The following is a 21,247-nucleotide window of genomic DNA, read 5'->3' on the forward strand; positions in this document are numbered from 1 at the left end:
AACGTTTTGGTATAGCCCCCATATAACGGTACCCTCCGATTTACGGTATTTTGACGTTTTTAGCTACATTTTCAGACCGATATATAGCTAAAATTGACATTTAGGGTTCTTAAGTGTCAATAAACATATCTAACAAAACTAGTGGACATAGGTCCATGTTTTGGAATAGCCCCCATATAACGTTACCGCCCGATTTCAGGTATTATGACGTTTTAAGTCACACTTCTAGACCGAATTAGCTATAATTTGATATTTAGTGTTCTTAGTGACCAAAAAACTTATATTCGAAACAAATATCAACATAGGTCCATGTTTTGGTATAGCCCTATATAACGGTACCCCCGATTTTCGGTATTTTGAGAATTTTACCTACAAGTTTTAACCGAATTAGCTGTAAATTGAACTTTTAAAGTTCTTAGTGGTCACCACACCTCTCCAACAAAAATAGTCAAGAAACGTCCATGTATGGATAAAGCCCCAATATAACGGTACCTCCCGATTTTCAGTAATTTTATGATTTTAGCTACACCATTAAACCGAACTAGCAGTAATTTTACATTTGAAGTTCTTAGTAGTCACAGCACCTCTCCATCTCCACCAAAAATTGTCAACATAGGTCCATATTTGGATATAGTTCCAATAAAACGGTACCTCCCGATTTTCAGTAATTTGGCAATTTTAGCTAAAATTTTTAACCGAACTAACTGTAATTTGACATTTGAAGGTTGTAGTGGTCACCACACACCTGCATCAACAATTTTCAACATAGCCTCAATATAACGATACCTCCCGATTTTCGGTACTTTGAGGATTTTACTTAAAATGTTTAACCGAACGTAGGTCCATGTTTTGGTATACCCACAAAACATTTTTGGACGAACTTTCTGTAATTTGAAATTTAAGGGCCAACAAAAAGTATGCAACAAAAATTGTTCATTTAAGTTCATATTTTCGTATAGCCCACATAAAGGGGTACCTCCGAACTAGCTGTTAATGAGTTATTTGACATTAAAGCTCCCATCAAAAACTGTCATCCCTATATAAAGGTACCTCCCAATTTCTATCCCACCAAAAATTGCCAACATACATACTCGTAGTTAGATATAGGCACCATAAAAAAGGGCCTCCCGAATGAAGCATTTTATGTACATTATCTGACATTTTAACGTACCCACTTAAAGTTGGGGACAGGAATGAAATCTAATTACTCCATTTTAGTTCAGAATATTTTATGGTGGAGGGTATGAAAAGAACTTAACGCTTTTTTACTTGTTCTCCTTCACATATAACATTAAGATCAAATAATTTTGTTACAAGTTTATTGTTCTTTTCTTGCAATGACGTTGCAAGGTCTTTTCTTACACGTTTATACGTGCACATATCAGATAATATTTGGGTCATTTTTGACTCGTAGTCTGTTTTTGAAAGAACCACTGTTTTTCCGCCCTTATCTGCATTGAGTATAAATATATGTTTGTTATGTTTTAAGAACGTTGCTGTTTGGTCCACTGTATTCAGAATAAACCGATCTATTTTTCCTCATGTGCGGTTTCTTGTGTGTTCGTTTATAAGAGTAACTAGGTTTATTCTAGCTTTCTCTTGTTGTTCCCTATTCTCCAACGTGTGTATACAATCTTCTCCTTCTGCTATTATGTTAAACAGAGGGAACGTTGTTTTTGTTGTAGGTAAAGAGAATTTTAGCCCAAGAGAAAGAAACCACTGAACATTGATTGGTACTTCAATGTCTGTCTTGTTTAAGAACCATTCTTGGTTGTGTTGTATGTTAAGTTGTGAGTGATGTTGTTGTTCTAATGCGTTTAGCTTCTTTCTGTGTGTGGTTTTCAATTTTGTGATCTGTGATTGGATAATGGTATTCTCACTTTCCATAAAAAAAGTTAGATCTTCTCTCTCTAATAGTTGAGTGAGGACTGTCTGTGTTTTTGTTGTATCAAAAGTTTTAGCAATTTGACATGAAAATTGTAAATAAGTGAATCTAATGATGGTTTTAGATGTAGTGGTACTGTGTTGTTGATTTTGAATATGTTTTCCACATTTTTTGTGGTGTTGGAAATAAAGTTAGGGATAATACCTGTATCTCTGCACTTGATGAGGAATGTTTCTGTGTTAGCGTGCTGCTAGCCTGTTACTTTTTGAAAATTGTTTTTTCGGCGTGCCTTCCGTGTTTTAATTTGTATATATATGGTCATTGTTGACCTTTGATCAGTAATTTTCTTCTTCTAATAGTTTGGCTTAAGGTCATAAAAAATTAAAAACTGAACATTTTCGGTTTTTAGTTTTAATTTTTTAAATCCGATATTTCGACTATCGTCGATAGTCTTCATCAGGGATTTTATTCACTTTAAGGAGAAACAAATAACATTTTCTTACATAATTATATAAAAAAATCATATAAAAATAATTACATTGTATTGCAACTAATTGTTGTTAAACTGCTACCGTTTTTTCATCCTCGTCTGTTGAGAATAACTTGCCAACTGAAGTTTTTGGTGTTTTTCTATTGTGTTCCTATAAATCTGTGCACAGTGTTCCGTGTCAGACTTGTAATTCATTCTGTTTTTTGCAGGTACATTGACGATATGTAACATTTCTGATATAAATCTGCGTTTGTAGTTGTTCTCCTGAGCTAAAATATCTACATCTTTGAAATTTGGTATGTGTCCTTCTTTGGCACAATGGGCTGCGAGAGCCGTTTTCTGCTCTAGAGGTTTGTTTTTAGCTTTTTGATCTGATTTATGGAAACTGAGCCTGTTTTTTATATTTTTGATTATTAGTTACGGTAAAAATAATATATTTTACACAAATCTGTACCATTATGCACCCATTTACAGATCGATATTTCAAGGATATATGTAGGGATATTCAAGAGATTTATCATTAAACAACATTTTCGATGGTTTTCTCCCATTATCTCGGAATATTTCGCGGATTTCGACTTTTTATGAGAGGAAGAAAATTGTTTCTCTTATTTGAAGGAAATAACTTTTAGTTGGAACCCGAAATACGCTTCAAACGTCCTTTACAAAAATTCAGACTTACCATAGTAGCAGGGTTCTGCCAACGAATAGATAACACTTCGATCAGTTTACTACCATGTTGTTATGAAAGATCATTCAAAGCGCCAAAATATTCATTATAGTCCACAGCATGAGCGATATAAATTAAATAACACAGTATTTTAGAAGTTGGATCAGACTATTCTTATGCCTGGGAGAATTTGGGCAAGGCAATAGCATCAGAAGGACATTTACTTCACAAAGATACACAACTTTTTGGCGGTTTTTTGACTCAAGCTCACTGAGAAGTGTATCTTTCTTAAGATGAATTATGTTCAAATATATTTTTATCAGTCCACAATATGCTCTGCCACAATGATTGTGGGGGGCGTAAATGATTTTTATTGAAAATCTAATTGACAATTTTTGTTGTTATGCCTTAAAAACCGAAATTTATTTTTTCTAATGCCTAGAGGTTCTAGTCTTAATAGTGTACTTATTTTGACATCGAAATTGCTCAGAAGATGAGGATTTGAGTGCGTAAATAAGATTAGATTTGCAATTCTGCTCTATTTACCGGAGAGCAACATCGGTAATTTCACAGTTTCTGTCTAGATCGGGCATACTTACAGCGTTTTCAGTATTTTGATATTTATTCGTTACAAAATAAATAGATAACTGCAGCAATTTCTAATCATTAGCTACATTTATCACCGAAACTGTCATTTTATATTGCAACTTTTGACATCAACATTCCCTATTTTAATTAAAAATCTATGACTGTCAAGTACATTATTACTTAAATGCTAGTAATTTAGCTAAAAAAATTAATTTTGGTACCAAAAGGTACGATTAAGTACCAAAAGTAACATAATTATGACGTGTCAAAATCAGGGTTTACGGGTGTGAATTCCTATACCACTAAAAATGAATGAAATGTTTAAAAATTTTTAACATTTTCCTACATCTTGGCCTATATAGGCTAATGTGTTAGTTTTTCCTTACATATTCATTTGAAAGGGCATTCCTTGGATTACATTCGAACATATCAATATTGTTTGTGCCGAATCTTACATTAAAAAATAGCATAGTTATAAAGTTTTTTGTCGATTTTCCTTCCTACTCATGCATATTCTGGACAGAATTCTTACGCGTGAGAACACCTTTAAGCTTTCAAAATATGTGAAAATGAAGGGGCAATACAAATCATAAGGACTACATGCTATAAAAATTTTGAAGCAATTCATGACCATGTTTCAAACTGGATATAAACCAACATTTTAGTGTACTCAGCCTTAAAAGGACACCCCAGTTTTAAAGCTCAATAAAAACCATTTTTCATGATTTTTTCCGAGAATTTTTTTCTTCATCTGAAAGAGAAGAATATTACGAAGTTTTGAGGCCGTCTACGAAACGCTGTTTTATTAAAGCATTTTGCGGTGCCAATTCTAGCTCGAAAACTAATAAACCAATTGTCATATATTTTTGGGACCAATTTCGAGAAAAACACAGTTTATATGCTGCATACAAAATAAAATAAATTGTTCCCATCCAATGCTCATACTAAGGCAATATTGTTCCGATCGACTTAAAAATTTGACCACATATTCTATGCTATTTATATTTTCTACTTTTTCTGAAATTTATAAGTAGGGATCACCCCTTAAACTAAAATTCGGCGTTTAAATTTTAAACTTTGGTGTGTAGTGGATAATTTTATTGAAATATTTGAGATATATCGTGAACACCACCCAGCACGAAAGCAGGGAACTGAAAAATTAGCACACGATGAGATTTCGTGCATGTAAATATTCTACAAAAATGTTGCTAGGAAATTTTTATGTAGGGTCGGTTCACTAGGTCAAGAAATCGATATAATCATGTTTGCATTGTCCTTTACCTCTTTTACCCGATCCTTTCACATTAAAACTCTATGATTATGTATTTAATAGAATTTCGTATATGCTATTGATTGTATAGAAAACTCGGATATACATGAACTATATCAGTTCCTGGCAGATATATCAGTTTATTTGACATCTAAAGCCCTCATTGAGTATATAATGAATCCTAGACGAAAGACTTCTGTGTTATAGCGAGACGAATCTGTCGTTGACCAACAATGAATTTATGATACCCTAATTCAGAAGCGTAACCATCCGAATTGCATATATAGTTAATAGATTTTGCGAAATTTGCCGAAATACTTAAACATTTACTTTTTTGAGAAAGTAACGGGTAAAACTGATAAAGGACAATGAAAACGTGACAATATCGAGTTCTTGGACATGGGAAACCTACATATAATTTTCGGTGGAACATTTTTGTAGAAAATTTCAATTTGTTTTACTTTTTGTGTTCAAGAACAAAAAGGATATGGAAGGATCTGAGCTAGAAGGACAACATATTTGACATTCCATTTATCTGAAGACATCTCATCTAAAAAAGATGAAACAATATCTCCAAACAGAGATATAAAGCTATTTTCTCAATGATTGATGGGGGTCAATCAAAAAAATCATTATGTCATAACTCAGAAATGGGGTCCTCAATTGGGGCTTTCATTCCGAAAAGGAATTTTCCACCCCCAGTTCTCCACTTCCATTTTGTGCCACAGGGTATTCAGTAAGATTTCCCATAGAGACCACAATGTCTTTAATAGAATACAAGGATGACTTCTCAAAAAAAAAAAAACAATATGAGAATGCCAATATCCTTAGTGAGAAGACCAGTAAGACTTCTGACGAAAGAGGTGAAAGATCATAGAACTTTACTTTTGTTTGCAAAAATGTGAAGAATCAATTGGATCAACAAAATGGGGTTGAATAGACTACACTTCAGAGGATAGTAAATATCCTGTGAATTGTCCGTTAACTTAATAATATAGTTATTAATAATATACCTTACTTTTAAAATAAATAATGATTTTTAAAAAATGTTCTTGTTCCAAATTTAATGCTATATTTTTATAACGTGGAAAAAATTTTGGCCGGAGTCGGAGTCGAGTTATTTTTTTCGACTCAGACTCCGACTCCAGCAAATTGCGTTTTGCTTTTGCCTCCATTTTAAAACATTCGCCTACCTAATCACAATTAAACCTGGAATTTCTTTGATCCATTAATTTTTATTAGCTGAGAGGTCAAAGACAACCCCTGAGCTTTTAATATCCCTTTTAATGAATGCTGATATTAATTATATGCCTTTTAAGACAAATGTAGATTTTGTCAAAATAATTATGCCAGCGACTGTATAGGTAAAAACTCTTGTTTTTGTAATTTACATAGGCAAGAGGCGAACAGAACATCAGAGAGAACATATGTATATTGTTGTTCGAGGACAACTAGATATAGATATCTTTTCTTCCAAAAAACAAGTTTTTTAGGCATACATTCATACCACAAGATGCATGATCGATAGTTGTAGCGTATACTGTATATTGTGAATAAGTATACGCACACAAGCACGGCGGATGATAAATTATCTGCAGTCATGGCTTCATTCCCCCTTTATGCATGTAATTTAGTTATAAGTATAACCATGCAATAAAATAAATAAATAAAATAAATTATCATATCACGTATTTACATACATAGTGTAAATTACATACTTAGATGGCTTTTATATTAAGCAGAACGTCTTGTTCCATAAGCCGAACTAAGAACAGATTTCCAAACGCACCGATATTCTGCTTTAATTCTCTAATTTTGAATGTTCGTATTCATAAGCCTTTCATGCGGGGACTTCTTTGTCCATCCTGTTGACATGGACCGGCCAACGCAATCTTCGTAGTTCGATACGTTTTACTTTATCAATGTCGGTCGGCTTGTACAGCTTGTGGTTCATACGACGTCGGTATTCACCGGCAACGCATATTGGTCCATAAATTTCAGATCGATTCATAAGTACGGGTAGTAGAGTGTAAGTTTTGTTAGACGAGAGGTGGTTTTGCTTTTAAGTTGTTTACTTAGACCAAAGTAGCATCTGTTGGCCAGTATTATTCATCTCTTTATTTCAAAACTGATGTTGTTAGTTTTATTTATGGCGGTGCTGAGGTAAATAAACTCATTTACTACCTCAAAATTGCTGATTTTGTGTCGAATTATTTTCGCAGGGATGCCAAACTCAGACATGCCTTGGAATTCCTTCTTTTTAATTGGGCCACTCCCATTGAGCTACATATATATGTATTAGTTTCCTTTCATAATTTTTCGACCATGGATACCCCAAATGCCTAAATTATATAATCTAATTTAAAAAAGGTTCCACCTACAGGGCTATATCAAAGTGTCGACCTATCTTTAACATTTTTTGTGGAGAAATTTTATAACTGCAGGGAACTTCAAAATTCAAATTACGGGTAGTTTCGTCAAACAATGTAGCTGAGACCCTCAAAATACCGGAAATCGGGAGGTATTGTTGTATGAGAGCTATACAAAAACATGGACCACTGAAAATTTGAATATCACATTAGAGGTAGTTCGATTTTTGGTGGAGAAGTTTCGTACGCACAGAGAACCTCAAATGTCAAATTACAGCTAGTTAGGTTAAAAATTGTAGCTAAAACCCTCAAAATACCGAAAATCGGGGATTACCGTTATATGGGAGCTAAACCAAAACATGGACCTGTGTTGACGATTTTTGGTGGAGAAGTTTCGTGATCACTGAGAACCTCAAATGTCAAATTACAGCTAATTCGGTTAAACTTTTTAGCTAAAATCCTCAAAATACCGAAAATCGTTAGCTACAGTTATATGGGGTCTATACCAAAACATGGACCTATGTTGACGGTTTTTGGTGGAGAAGTTTCGTGACCACTGAGAACCACAAATGAAAAAAACAGCTAGTTCGGTTAAAAATTATAGGTAAAATCCTCAAAATACCTAAAATAGGGGGCTATACCAAAACATTTACCTATGCCGATAAGTTTTGGAATATGGTAACATGGGGCGGCTTCGCCACTGGGGCGCCTTCGCCAGCGCCGATTTTCTTGATAACTATAACTGCTAGAGAAATGCCGTTAAAGGGCAAATTGTGAGTTTAACGAAGATCTTTCATCTCCCAATAATTGGCAATTCTATCAAATATATGATTGCTGATGCACGCGGTTTCATGTTTTTGGGGTATTGCGAAAAATATTCATGGTAGGTATATTTTGTGATATCTTGTATACCTTTTGTGATATCAAAATTATATTTTATACCGTTAATAGACAACTACTGGAGAATATAAATCCAAATAATTTGCATGATAAAAGTAATTACAAATGTCAATATATTCATATTATGAACTATGTAGGGGGTGGGGCGGCTACGCCATGATAGGGGTTTTGAGGGTTAATGTGAGAAATATGTCAGGTTTAACTTAAATTGTTTATGCTATTGATATACCACGCTATAATTTGAAGTTAAAATCAAATATTGTGCTAAACCTATCTAATTTGGCAAAAATTTCATTTTTATGCCTTAATTCAAGGTACCTACTTCAATTAACGGCTAAAATATGTTTCTTTTTGTAAATTTTAGAATAATTTTTGATTATTAAATAGAAAACATGTTCCTTTTATGCATAATGTTGATATTTGAAGTATGGTAAATTCCAGTTTTAGAGTCCGTTGATATATGTCCTATGTCGATGGCGAAGCTACCCCATGGGTGGGGAGGCTTCGCCACCTTTTACACATTTTGTAAATTCTTAAAAATAATATTTTAAAAGCAATATTATAATTATTTATATATCAAAACTTATAGTCAAGGTATGCTAATATTCTTACCAAAAATAATATTTGGAAAAACTTTAATGATGTCGGTATGAGAACATTTTGAAAAAACGTGGCGAAGGCGCCCCATGTTACCATATATGACAATATATGTCAAATTATAGCTAATTCGGTTTGAACATGTGACTAAGAACTTAAAAATACCTGAAATCGGGCGCACCGTTACATGGGGGCTATGCCAAAACGTGGACAGATATAGCCCATCATTGAAATTGACCGGCCTGCAAACAAAAGATGCATCTTTCCAAAATTTCAGCGTCCTATCTCCATTTTTGTTGATGCTAGAGTGATTACTGGACTGACATGCATAGATCGAGTCAGAATTTTACCCTGATCAATAACATATACTTTAAAGGGTCGCAAATGATTACTTCAATGCGTTACAAAAAACACTGTAATTACTTGAGATAATATGACAAAAGACAACCCAACATACTAAAGTAACTTCACATAATATTACAACAAAATTTAAAACTCATGTGTTATAACAGGAAAATGAACTAAACGGTATTATATGGAAAATATTTAATATGTACGTTTATCACGCGGCTTATCCGGTAGAATATGTTTATTATAATATACTTTTTGATATTTCATAAAATTACACAAAATGGTATGTTGGGAAACTATGGAAATTGTTTGTGTGCACAGGCTTGTTTTAGACGTTCATACAGTATGCTCGACAGTACTTTCAATGCAATGTGTAGGAGACCTATGCTTCTGTAATTTGCACAAACCGTCTTGTCTTGTAGGCTGAGGTCCCAATCATTGGGTATGCTCTTCCTGCCAAGTTCCGCTAATTAACTGATGCCTATTCGATCCTCAGTACGCAATCTGTACCAGTTACCAGATTCACTTCAATACGTGTTAGTTGTCGATCCGTCTATCGTTGATCATCTCCAGTATTTGGCGCAGTGTGATCATTTGGTCAATTGTCGGTTTGCCAGGTCTAAAACCGCATTTGTATGACCCGATTATTTTATTGACCATAGGTTTTAGACGTTCCCACAATATGCTCGACATTACTTTGCATGCGAAGGGTGGGAGACTTATGCCTCTCTAATTTGCACAAACCGTCTTGTGCATGTTCCTTATCAGCATTTCGCCACCGATCTTAAACAGTTCGGCGGGCAGCCCATCAGCTCCTGCTGCTTTATTGTTTTCAGACGATCAATTGATCCCAAGGTGGTAGACATTCAACGTTGTTCTTTGCGATTGGTTCTGGGATATCTTCATCGCTGCTCATACTCGATACTAAGAGCTTCATGAAGTAGATCCTCAGTACCAGATTCCCTTCATCTTCTTTGCAGGAAAATGTATCTGCCCCATACCTTTCAGTCTGGTGTTTTACACTGTGGTAAAATTTTCGGACTTCATTCTGACTCCTGACCATATGGAATTTGTCACGCTCACGTATTTCTTGCTCTTGCTTTTTTCTTATGAAAATACGCTTCTCCTCTTCTCTTCTGTATCAGTTACCAGATTCCCTTCATCACCTTTACACGAGAATGTGCCTGCACCATACTCATCAGTCTGGTATTTTACATTCTGATAACATTTTCGGACTTTATTCTTATTCCTGAACATATCTAGTTTCTGTTTCTTGTTCTTTCCTTTTCCTCCTGAAAATACGTTTCTCCACTTCTTCCGTTAATTTTCCCTCGTGCTTCGCGTTGCTACTTTGGTTTGTGGTACCCAAGTATTGACTTTGCGACAGTTTGAAGAGAGTGTGTCTTGGCTCTTACAAGGAAATGTTCCGAATCGATGTTCGCTCCTCGAATCGGTCGGACATCTAACACACTGAACGAGTATATTCCGTCTATCGGAAAATAATCAATCTTCTTTGTGGTTTTCCCATCTGGCTATGTCCACGTGGCCTGTTAAATATCGAGATGTTGGAACTTGCTCTCTACCATGTTTTTAGCCGCAGAAAAGTCGATCAGACACATTCCTGTATCGGATGTTACCTCATAAAGTCTGAACTTATTGACTGTAGGACCAACGATATTTTCCTCCCCATTTTAGCATTAAAATCTCCTAGGGAAATATTAATGCCATAACTGGGGCAGTGGTTATAGGTTCATTCTAGGCGCCCGACATCACATCACATATGCATGCCTGTCCGTCTGTCCATGTATTTTGTGTAATCAAAGTAGAGGAAGCATTTATTATCGTATCTGAGTGAAAATTTGAGGATGTTAATTTTTTTGTCCAAAGGTGAGAATTGGTTCAGATTTGGATATATATTTTCGCCCGATTCAATGCAATTAATGCACCCAATACGCTAGTTTTGTCCAATTGGTCTAGCATTTAGTTCGTCAAATTATAAAAAAATCGAGTCAGATTTGGATACAGCTCAAATATATATTTCGCCCGATTTCATGTATTTGATGCACTAAACACGCTACGTCATTTCAACTTTGAATGTGTGATGGAATTTGGTTTAGCTAATCTAAACTTACCAAATTAAATTGACATACCTTTAGATTTAGATATAGCTTCCATATATCGTCACCATAAATGCCCGAAGTCGTATCTGAAAAAAAGTCAAAATTAGTTTTTGATTGAATGTAATACATAGGACTAAAATACACGCTCTTGCAAAATTTCAATTTTCTACGTTCCTATTCAAGAAAAGGCATTTCGGAAAATGGGATAACATCTCTGTTGGAATGTTTAATACCTCTGCCGAAGACTTACCACCAAATTTGAATAATTTCGATTGGTCATTGTGTCTAAAACTTTCAAAATAACGAAAATCGTGAGGCACGGTTCCATGGGGGCTACATCAAAACGTGGACCGATCATCCCAATTTTTTGTCCTGTAGATTGTAAGTCAATAATATGTACGTGTACCAAAGTTGATGCACCTACGATAACTCCTTCTATTTTTGGCCACAGTTAATATGAACTCGCTACAGTGTGCGTAGGTGGCCAAATAATGGAGATATCGCAGTAGTCGGTAATACATCCCATTTTTCATTTTTTTTTTGTAATCCCGCTACAGGTCGCAATTTTGATCGGATCGTCACGAAATGTTGGGGGTTATTGGGGGTCCTACAGAGGAAGAAGCTTATTGATTTTGGTGATGGTCGGATAATATTCAGGGCTCAGAATGGGCAGAAAAGTTATTTCTAGAAAAAGTCAAAGTTTTTTTCCAAAGCAAATATCTCAGCTTCCATAAAGGTATACCAAAAGGGTATACCTGCTAACGAAAGTATAAAATATCATCTTTCTAACTATGTGAAGGAGGTTGTCGTAGGTGGTCAAACATCGAAGATATCGCAATACCCGCTAATAGCTTTTGATTTTTGCGATTTTACTTATAATGACGAATATCACAGCTTTGTTTGGCGACCTTCCAAAAGCAAAGTCTGACTATGAAAGTAGAAAGTGTAAAGCAGGTTGGCGTATGTAGCCAAATAACGGAGATATCTCAATAGTCGGTAATACATCCCATTTTTTATTTATTTTTTAATCCCGCTACACGTCGCAATTTTGATTGGATCGTTACGAAATTTTGGGTGTTAATAAGGGTCCCACAGAGAAAAAAACCTATTGATTTTGGTAATGGTCGGATATTATTCAGGGGTCCGAATTTGAAAAAAAAAAAATAATTTGGAGAAAAGGCCAACGTTTTATGTCAAATCGAATATCTCTCTTCTGTAAGAGGTAAAACCTGGCAAGGAAGTAGAAAATGTCACCTTTACAACGATGTGAAGTAGGTTGTCAAACAACAGAGATATCGCATCACTTTTTCCATTTTTGTGTAATCACACTACAGTTTGGAGTTTTGATCGGATCCTCACGAAATTTTGGGGGTTGATGGGGTCTCACAGAGAAAGAAGCCTATTGATTGTTGGCGTACATCCCACTTTTCCATTTTTTATACCCTCCACCATAGTATGGAGGGTATATTAAGTTTGTTTTTCCGTTTGTAACGCATTGAAATACTCATTTGCGACCCTATAAAGTATATATATTCTTGATCAGGGTAAAATTCTAAGTCGATCTGAGCACGTCCGTCCGTCCGTCCGTCCGTCTGTCCGTCTGTGGTAATCACTCTAGCATCCGCAAAAATAGAGATAGGACGCTGAAATTTTGGGAAAATGCGTCTTTTGTTTGCAGGCAGGTCAAGTTCGATGATGGGCTATATCGGTCCACGTTTTGGTATAGCCCCCATATAACGGTACCCCCCGATTTACGGTATTTTGACGTTTTTAGCTACATTTTTAGACCGATTTGGCTATAATTTGACATTTTGGGTTCTTAAGTGTCAACAAACATATATAACAAAACTTGTGGACATAGGTCCACGTTTTGGTATAGCCCCCATATAACGGTACCCCCCGATTTACGGTATTTTGACAGTTTTAGCTACATTTTCAGACCGATTTAGCTTTAATTTGAAATTTAGGGTTCTTAAGTATCAATAAACTTATATAACAAAAGTTGTGGACATAGGTCCACGTTTTGGTATAGCCTCCATATAACGGTACCCCCCGATATACGGTATTTTGACGTTTTTAGCTACATTATCGGACCGATGTAGCTATAATTTGACATTTAGGGTTCTTAAATGTTAATAAACTTATAAATTAGAAGTAGTGGACATAGGTCCACGTTTTGGTATAGCCCCCATATAACGGTACCCCCCGATTTGCGGTATTTTGACGTTTTTAGCTACATTTTCAGACCGATGTAGCTATAATTTGACATTTGGGGTTCTTAAAAGTCAATAAACTTATATAACAAAAGTTGTGGACATAGGTCCACGTATTGGTATAGCCCCCATATAACGGTACCCCCCGATTTGCGGTATTTTGACGTTTTTAGCTACATTTTCAGACCGATGTAGCTATAATTTGACATTTGGGGTTCTTAAAAGTCAATAAACTTATATAACAAAAGTTGTGGACATAGGTCCACGTATTGGTATAGCCCCCATATAACGGTACCCCCCGATTTACGGTATTTTGACGGGTTTAGCTACATTTTCAGACCGCTTTAGCTATAATTTGACATTTGAAGTTCCTAAATGTCAATAAACTTATGTGACAAAACTTGTGGACATAGGTCCACGTTTTGGTATAGCCCCCATATAACGGTACCCCCCGATTTACGGTATTTTGACGTTTTTAGCTACATTTTCAGACCGATATAGCTATAATTTGACATTTAGGGTTCTTAATTGTAACTAAACTTATATAACAAAAGTTGTGGACCTAGGTCCAAGTTTTGGTATAGCCCCCATATAACGGTACCCCCGATTTACGGCATTTTGACGTTTTTATCTACATTTTCAGACCGATTTAGCTATCAATTGACATTTAGGGTTCTTAAATGTCAATAAACTTATATAACTAGTGGACATAGGTCCATGTTTTGGAACAGCCCCCATATAACGTTACCGCCAGATTTCAGGTATTTTGAGAATTTTACCAACAAGTTTTAACCGAATTATCTGTAATTTGAACATTTGACATTTGAAATTCTTAGTGGTCACAACACCTCTCCATCAAATATTTTCAACATAGGTCCATGTTCGGATATAGCTCCCAATTTTCAGTAATTTGGCAATTTTAGCTACAATTTTTAGCAGAACTAACTGTAATTTGACATTTGAAGGTTGTAGTGGTCACCACACATCTGCATCAACAATTTTCAACATAGCCCCAATATAACGATACTTCCCTATTTTCGGTACTTTGAGGATTTTACTTAAAATGTTTAACCGAACGTAGGTCCATGTTTTTGTATAGCCCCAAAACAAACCTCCCGATTTTCCGTACCTTAGCTTTATTTTTTGGACGAACTTTCTGTAATTTGAAATTTAAAAGTCAACAAAAGTTCTGCAACAAAAATTGTTCATTTAAGTTCATATTTTCGTATAGCCCAGATACCTCCGAACTAGCTGTTAATGACATTTGAAGTTCCCACGTTATGTACCGATTTTCGATATTTTGAGGATTCTAGATAAATTTTTTAACCGAATTAGGAGTTATTTTACATTAAAGGCTCCCATCAAAAACTGTCAACATAGGCCCATGTTTTATTATAACCCCTATATAACAGTACCTCCCATAAAAAAGGGCCTCCCGAATGAAGCATTTTATGTACATTATCTGACATTTTAACGTACTCACTTAAAGTTGGGGACAGGAATGAATATTTTATGGTGGAGGGTATGAAAAATTCGGCCCGGCCGAACTTAATGCTTTTTTACTTGTTTTATTTAAGTTGTACTGACGATGTACTTAAATACGTTTCAACAAAATTGACGTGTAATAATGAAGACATTCAGAGCAAAGGCGCTAAACTATCCCAATTTTAATATTTTGAATTTTACCGGTCAAAAGCTTATGCACAGGGGTAGTGGTTTAGGGTATCACATAGTCGGCCCGACCCGCCTATAGCCTTGGCTGACTTGTTAATATTCACTTGCACTTGGAAACTATTACCGTAATTTCTTAAAATATTTTTCCTACAAATTGCCGTCGGCTGTTTTAAGAATCTTCTTATAACCTCTACCTAAGTAACAAATTACACAGGTCAGGTCATTAACACAGTTTTGTTACGATCCACTCAAGCTACTAACAATTCAAACAAAGCTGCTTATTCACTCACGCATACAAAACGCATGGGGTCGCCTTTCCAACACCATCTGCAGCAGGCAAGAAAAAGAGCAGTTAAAGGTAAATACCAGAAGAATAAGAGTTTGCAGAGAAAAAAGAAAAACAAACAGGGCACTAATTCAACAAAAGAAAATCTGCAAATACTATTAGAACATAAGCAACAAGGCATTAGAACTCACACTTGAAACATATCCCAGCAAGCATTTTCTATCACACATTACCCGAAGCAGTCACTCCCAGGCGATAGAAACACACATCCACGATCTCGCATTCTAATCGACGAAGACTAACCTTTTGGGAAGAAATGAACCACGTCCCCGACACTACTTGTGAATGCCGCTTTCGAGACTTTCTAAAAGTTCTTATAGCGATAAAATTGGTTGTGACGAAAAGAAAAATATTTTTTTATTTGTTTTTTATTTTTCTTTTTATCTGTTGTTATTCTTTTAATTTTTATTTTTTTTACTATTCTAATTGTTTTTCCAAAGTACATACGTTTTTAAAGAACTATTCTTAGTTGAAATTGTCATCTACATTAATTTTTGTCCTTTTAAAAATTTGATGTTGCCTGGCCTACGAATCAAACCCATGACCTTAAGAATGCAAGTCGAACATGCTCACCACTGCACCACCGTGCCATATAAACATCAGATAGACTAAAGTCTTATATTAGTTCAAGATCGTACACGCCTTAAATGGACGTAAACAATCGAAGTGTCTGCATAGGTCATAGCAAGTGTCTGCCCACGCAATAGTCGTAAGTAGTAGACATTGTTTGTGTAAACAATCAATAATGGAATTTCGATCTTCTATACCGACACTAAGGAGTTACTCAAGAAGATCAAAATGGGACAGCAATACATTTGTTATTGTAAAATGATAAAGGATATCTCTTTTATAGAAAAGAAGTTCAGAATGCGATTACTTTTGGTAGATGAAGTAAGAAACTCACTCCCAAATGCTGGCAGGGATTATTGTAGTTATTGTGTTTGCATGTGTGTGTGGGAGTGTTGGGGGAATGCATGTGGTGAGGGCATTCAAGTACATCAACAAGCGGCTTGATGCAACCGCCATAATAAAATGCCACTTGCAGCACAATACCACGTTCATCTGAGGTAGCTAGCTGACCATGTATGTACATATAGCTCATTTACTTAAAGAGTGACACATTTCAAAAAATCCAGTTTCGAGAAAAACGCGTTTTAAGTTCGCGATTCAAATTTGACTTCCCAACTTAAAAAGATTATTACACAAAAAGTAAAATAACTACATGTACCATATTTTGTAAACAGCTAGCCAGATATCAGTGCTAAACTTCTGTGCAAAATCAAGCATGATTTGGAGTGTTTTAGTGCTTCATAAACTCAAAAAAGTTTGTGTTGAATTATTCGAAACTCGTAGTAAATGAGCTGTAGCTCGTTGAGTTTTAGAGATATCAGCATGAAAATTTGACACAAGATAAAGTAGAAGTCGTAGAAAAAATAGAAATTGCTAACTCAGAAATCGCATTTTTTGATTTATACCACTCTTTGAGTAAATGAGCGATATGTACTTCTGTCTGTGCCACTAGCGGCAGCAGTAATGAAAGTTCTAGTAACATAATCAACTTCAACAACAAAACGTGTCAACTGCAGTTGTTCAATGCTTGTAGTTTGTATGTATGTGTAAAAGCGAGTCTGCAAGATTTTTGTATGTCTTCCAGCTGCGTTTTTAGTGGGAATGTAAGTGGCATGTAAACAGTAGTAGTTCACAAACCAAAACATCCGTAAATACATTATGGCCTCAGCGTGTGTGTGTGTGTGCGTGAGTATGTCTAAGTTTTGTTGAAACCTAGCAGCACCAACACAACCCGGCATCGTCATCATTACCCAGCAAAACTAATTGGAAGTAGTCCAATGTAGACTAGTTCTTTCACGGAATGTTTTGATGCAGTTCTAAGGGAGTCCTGAAAAAGGGACTCCATTCCCCACATTTTATGGGCATTCGGATGCGATTCAATGAATGACATCTATTTCTCACATTTTAACTGCATCCGGATGCAGTCCCCAGCAAAATGTTTGTAGCCAAAGAAGTAGTTAAATCATGAGTGCAAGTGATTTCGGACTACATCTTTTTACGTGAAAGAAGTCATGATTTTTACAAGGGCATGGTGCAGTGAGGATACTGTCTAATTTACTTCTTAAGCACACATTTTTAATTAGTTCTTTGTAGTGAATAAATCACAACAACATATGATTCAACTACTTCTTTGGCTACAAACAAAGATGTAGTTCGAAATCACTTTTATTAGTTTTTGTATACAAATTACTTTTTATGGATGCGAACATATTGCTGTTATTAGAATTAACAAGAAACAAATTATGTTCTTTGTCTTTTTAAGTTTTTTTTGCAAAATTTTGAAATTTCTAAAATGTGAAAATTTTATGAAATGGATTCAAATCGGACATTGTCAAAATGTGAAGAACGGACTGCATTTTTCATGACTCTGCGTGGACTGCTTCAAAAAAAGCTATTCAATCACTACTTCACAAGGAACAACTTCAAATAAATTTTGCTGGGTCGTGAATCCAATAATTTACATCCATTTCTCACAATTTCATAGCATCCGGGTGCAGTTCAGACGAGTCGTGAAAAAGGTACTCCGTTAGTAACATTTTATTAGCAGTTGTTACAGTTCCCTACAAGTACATAAGGCAACGGATTAACATTTCTATCCCAATAAAAACGATGCAACCAATGTTCTATTTGAGAAACACTGGCACGGTTTGTATGGTTGGTTAGCTACCAACATCATTTTGTTATGATGCCTTCGTTGAAAATCAACGACACATAGAAGTTGAAAAGGTTTGGTTTGTTTCGCAAACACTTTCGTTGGAGTTGTGTGAGGTTGCCAAAGAAAAACTACTTATTGAAGTTTTTTCTTTGTTCACCTTTATACTTCGAGCTGACGCTTGATGTTTGGGTATAAAATTTTTTGTTGAAGAAGTTATTGAAAAATAACTTCGGTGGAGAATATCCACAAACAAGAAACAAGGGAACTGATGAGACCCAGTGGCATGGATCGAAACCAGTCTTCCCTGCCTTACCCCTCGGCGAACAATGCCAAACTTTTCCACTAATAAATTAGTTGTTTTAAAATAATAAAACAATAACAATGGGATTAAGCCAGACTATTTTGAAAAAAGAAAATTGTATCAGCTATCCAAATAAAAACGACGCCACCAATGTTCTATTTCTAAAAATTTGTTATAAAATAAAATAATTTGCGAACATTTTTGCGGTAATTTATGAGAAGACAATTTTTATGAGTGTTGTTGGAGAACATGTCGAAATTTAAACGATGGGAAGACAAAATAAAAAAAAATGGAAAAACGCCTTTAGCATATGAATCATGAACAATACAGCTTGGATTAAATAGAGAGCGGAGGAAAGAATTGTTCATTCAGTTGCTCATTCTTCTCATAATTGGGTCTATGAAAAGATATATTAGATAATTGATGTTCTCTTAAAACTCGATTTGGCACATGCGGCATATGCCTGCCCCGCTCCGCCAAACTTACCCAACTTACTCGAGTGGATCTGTGGTTACATCCCATCGAAGCAGCCACGTTCCTGGAACTGGAGATTGACCCAGAGCCAGATTAAGCAGAAGAAAGAATATACAAACATATAATACAAAACACTGTCACAACAACAACAGTTGCGATTGAATTTAATGAAGACATTTCGTAATTTGCGTTAATGTAATAAAGTTCGTAATATTTTTGTTTTACAAAAATAATAAATTCTTTTTATTTGTTCTAGGATATTTTGCAATGGCTTACATTTTTATTGCATCATTGAACTGCATAAAAACACATTGCGAAGAGTGGCTTGAAACTCCATTCAATTTACTGCATCAAAACACGTGTTTTGGATGCAAATTGGAATGCATCCTATTCTACCCTAAAGGGTTAGTTAAAATGCGATTCAAAAGGGATAGTTAGAATGCAATGCCAAAAGGTGTTGTTAAAATGCAGTGCCGAAGGCTTTATTAAAATGCAGTGCCAAAGGATTAATTAAAATGCAATGATAAAGGGTTAGTTAAAATGCAATGCTAATGGAGTGCATCTTTCAGTAGTCACGCTCTTGTAAAAAACATGAGTGAAATTGCATAATTTGATGCACTTCCAAATCACTTGTACATATGATTCAACTGCATCTTTGGAGGCAAACTTTTTGCTGGGTATCAAAATCTGTTGGTATTTGTTATACAGTGCATTTCTCTAGCTTGCCTTTCCTGCATTTTCACCATGCCACAGCAATGAACTTTCTTTAAGGGTCCCTCAAAGCACAGTAACCAACACAATCTGAAGGCCTTTGTATGCCCAACCAAAGCATAGTCTGTGCCTCATGAATAGACTTGTAGAGTAGAACGTTTGCCGGCGCAAAAAATTCTGTGCGGGCTTACTCATCTACATACTCGTAAATTCCGGTCCCGCACTTGTTGCCACCACAACATCAACACTTTCGAACGGAATTTAGAAGGGTCCTAACCAAGATTGTTGTCATCATCACCATCATCATCATCATTCTTATCATGGCGGAGATAATGCTACGTTGTATACAACGCACGTATCCTACACAGTGCGTATTCAAGCCAGTCACCCACGCAGCCAGCCAGCATCAACCAAAATTTCATCAATGCCGAAAATGTTGAACTCACTCACTAAGTGGTTAGCGAAAAATGCGTTCGTAATTAAAAGAGGGGCAATGAAATTCTGTTAAAATGGCAAATTTTGCAGACCAAGAAGTGAGAAAATATTTCATTTTCGAAAATAAAGTGGTGAAAAATTGTTGTGGTTTTCACAGAAAAGAATAATATAATGTGGGATTATGTTAAGAGCGCCGAAAACAACAACAATTTGAGTGTGTTTTTTCTACAAAAAGAACATTCAAATAAAAGCACATTCAGTTTAGTATACACTCAAGTTCAACTCCGCTAGGGTCGGATTAATTCCGAAGAATACATACAAAAGGGAGGCTAGCTACCACAAACCTAGGTCAAAAGTATAAGTATATTTGTAAATAGCGACGCAAATAAAATGAGTGAGAAGAAAGATTAGTTTGAAGTTTAGGTATATGAGAACATTTTAGAGCATGTACGAGGGCTGCACGAAAACTATCTGGCCTAGGCAACACGACGTGTTGCCAGACGCCATTTGGCATTCCCATTGGAAAGTTTGACAGTTTCTAGCCATAACGTACTCAGGATAGTTTGACATACGCTAATGTGTAGTGTTGTTAACAGAGACTTAAAAAAAACACTTTAAAAAAAAGGAATTTACTTGTGAACATTTTCGCCCGATCAATTTTCACAATTTTCGACGTGGATAATGACGGCAAGAGTGCATCGATCGAATTAAATCTTTGTATATTGATAAAGGGCCACCCTATAGCACTATGAAAAACTGGTTTAATTAATTCAATCGTGGCCGACACTAGCCAAAAAACAAAGGTCGTGAGGGTCGCCAAAAATCGGCAGTTGTGCCAGAAAAAAAAATTAAGTCGTGCGTGAACGGATAATGCAAGATCGACATGTTATGTACCGAGAGATATGTAGAGGCATCCTTGGGCATTACTTCCACCAACTAAGATTTGATATTGCATGAACACCTGACCGCAAAAATGGGTTTTTCTCGTTGGGACCAGCATAATTTTGAAAAGAAATTGTGAATAAAAACGATCGTTGTGCTTCTAACGGCGTTTATAAGATCGTCACAGGCGACGAATCTTGGATTTATGCTTACAAGTCCGAAATAAAACGCGAAATAAAAGTCCAA

The sequence above is a fragment of the Musca autumnalis genome, unplaced genomic scaffold, assembly GCF_047663935.1.
Source record: "Musca autumnalis isolate F117 unplaced genomic scaffold, ASM4766393v1 scaffold_2, whole genome shotgun sequence".
Lineage (NCBI taxonomy): Eukaryota > Metazoa > Arthropoda > Insecta > Diptera > Muscidae > Musca > Musca autumnalis.